This window comes from Lycium barbarum, chromosome 1 (assembly GCF_019175385.1).
Source record: "Lycium barbarum isolate Lr01 chromosome 1, ASM1917538v2, whole genome shotgun sequence".
NCBI classification, from domain to species: domain Eukaryota; kingdom Viridiplantae; phylum Streptophyta; class Magnoliopsida; order Solanales; family Solanaceae; genus Lycium; species Lycium barbarum.
Genome location: NC_083337.1, coordinates 105606025 through 105608778, shown reverse-complemented (window position 1 = coordinate 105608778; position 2754 = coordinate 105606025). Strand labels below are relative to the sequence as shown.

Below are 2754 nucleotides of genomic sequence, written 5' to 3'. Positions count from 1 at the left end.
AGGCACAACTAGATTGTTAGTGGTCATAACCCTAGATCTATCTCTTCTCCGATAAAAATACGCTCTTTCTTGGTTAAAGTTCATCATTTATTTTATTTTATTTTTAGTTAGTTTATAAATATAACTTTGGATTTTACTTCTTGTTTAGATAATTAGCAAGAGTTTAATTTAGTAAACAGTTGATCATAAGTCCCTGTGGGTACGATATCTGGAATTAAAAATTCTATATTACTTGTACGACCGCGTATACTTGCGTGTACGTTTGGGAGCAACATTTTACAACCTCCGCAAATTGCGTTGCTGACATCTACAATTAATTTGCAGCCTATGGAACGTTTTGGCTGCAAGGGAGGTTACAAACCCCCGCAATTTTACTATACCTATTTGGGTTTTAACCCCCACTACTTTTAAATATATTCTAGAATATATATATTTATTACCGAAAACAACTTTCCACACTTTTTTCTAATACAGATCTGAATATATTTAACACTAAACCAGAATATCAAAATTGAGAAATATCAACGTTCCATTAAACTACAAAATACTAAGACAAGTAAATGACATCAACTGAAATCGTCACAAATTCACTTTAGTCAACTAATCATATTACATGATTACTAGAGTTAGAAAATCTTGCATCCATGGATCCGCTAGCTGCATCACTCGGCTGCAAAAAAAAAAGAGAGAGATTTGTGAATACATTACCAGAAAGAACGGATAATTAAGAAAAATAGAAAAGATAAGGTTTCACCGAAATCAACTAGTAAACCAGAAAGAACCGAAATCATATTATATGATGATCCTCATGCTCCAAAAATATACATCCAAAAATATACATTCAAATCCAAGACCAACTAGTATCAACTCTTTGATTAACATACAGAAGATGGAATGTCATGAATCAATTCCATAAGAACAAGGCAATTCCATGAGAACCTTAACTCTTTATGAAGCAAAGAAGAAACCATCCGCAGAAGATTAAAGTTGAATAAATTGATCAGTCGTCATAGTAGATGTTAGAGAATTGTACATATGCCCAGTTTTGCCCATTATAAAGTATCACAACACTATTTTTGTCTCTAAGATTCCTAAAGGACATCTAATCCTAGTAATTGACATCTCACTAGTGGTGTTCCTGGACAAAATCCAGTTTTATTCAGAAAAAATAAATGAGCACACCTGAGAGAATTAATCCAGTTTTATTAAGAAAATATCAAACTTCACTCTCTTTTTACAGGAAGTAGCCTTGTTAAATCTTCATGGAACTGAGTTTTCACCAAAAGATTAAGCTTAAACGAGCATGGATAATATCAACTTTAAGACGAGTGATAAATAATTAGTGAAATAGAGAAGAAGACAAGAGATAAAGTACCTTCAACAACGGTAATTTGCAAATGAAGACAAGAGGAGTACATATTGCACAATTTTGCCCATTATCCACAAAATACATCACTTGCAAATTAATTTAATATGAAAGTTAAATTCACTTCTAATAGTTAAATTCACTCCTAATAATATGATCAGAACTCAGAAGCAAGAAAGTAGAGAACCTAAACTACACAGGTTGAATACAAATATCTAACGAGCATTCCAAGTTGCGAAAATGGGATAAATTTAGTGATTTACCCACTGACATCCATATCCCAACTATGATTTACCCACTTTAGTGCAAGCAACTCTTTAGTAGCCGGTGAAGTTCAAGTTGCTAGTTGAAAGCTAAACAAATATTCAAAATGGATACTGAATTTTTATCAAGCAGATCAAGTCCAACTAGTTTAGAATTGAGGCATAATAGTAGTACTTGTTTCTATACAAAGCTGCTAGGTGAAACAACAATGTTCAATTAACACGTATTGAAATTATAAGGAAATGAAAAACAAACCTTCAATGTAATCAAGAATTTGGTCCATGAAGCCTATTTTTTTCTTGGATGAAAAGCAAGTGAGAGAACGCTTATCTCCATTTGAGAAAAAGAAAGAAGAGGAGGAGTTGCTCTTCCAATTACTACAGCATTGTGGACATGGGAAGAAGAATTGATGCACAGAAAGAGATAAAGCTGAACTGGCCATACACTATAGAGAGGCAGAGAAAAGGAATTTGGGTGCAAAGATGTGTAGATGTTTTTTCTAAAGGGGAATTGGGTCGTGGGTGATGGGTGGTGGGTGGTGGGTCATGGGTCTGGTAGTAGGAAAAGATCTGGTGGGGAGGGGTGGGATTTTATTTTCGACCAATAGAAGGCATCACGTAATAAATAATAATAAAAAATGAGAGGTCTGTTAAGTTTAAGGGTATAAGTGAGAAAAAATAAGTGGATGAATGGTATTTTTAGATCAATAGATAGATGAAGAATATTTTTAAACCTTTTGAGATAGTTCAGGGGCATTTTTGGACATTTTCCCTTCTTTCAATTCCATGTTGATAGTTGTGGTAACTGAAAAGAAAAAAATTGTATAAGCAAAGTTCCCCGTTCAGGAAAAACATAACAACAGCTTCCACAAAGCCACATCAACACCCGCATTGCAAGTGCTTGTAGAAATATTTTTTCAAAGACTCAAGGATGCGAGGCGTACACTACTCATACAATGCCGAAAATTTAAGATAACCATATATACATATAGAAGTAATAAGAAAATGGATTGTCTGCCTTCTCGTGATTTGTACCAACTACAATCGCATAACACGAACCTTCAAATTTCACTGCATAAATACTTCGGGGAAGACTGTCACTTTTCGTAGCTATATTTTGCAATA

At 33.8% G+C, this 2754-nt stretch overlaps 1 long non-coding RNA gene across 1 annotated transcript; it reads right to left on the bottom strand.

The window, feature by feature from the left end:
• Positions 1-485: 485 nt before the first annotated feature.
• Positions 486-2223, bottom strand: LOC132643833 (uncharacterized). The gene is made up of 2 exons (XR_009583777.1): positions 1886-2223; positions 486-670 (listed from the first exon to the last, which is right to left on the bottom strand). It is a non-coding gene; the product is annotated as an uncharacterized LOC132643833 (long non-coding RNA).
• Positions 2224-2754: the final 531 nt, after the last annotated feature.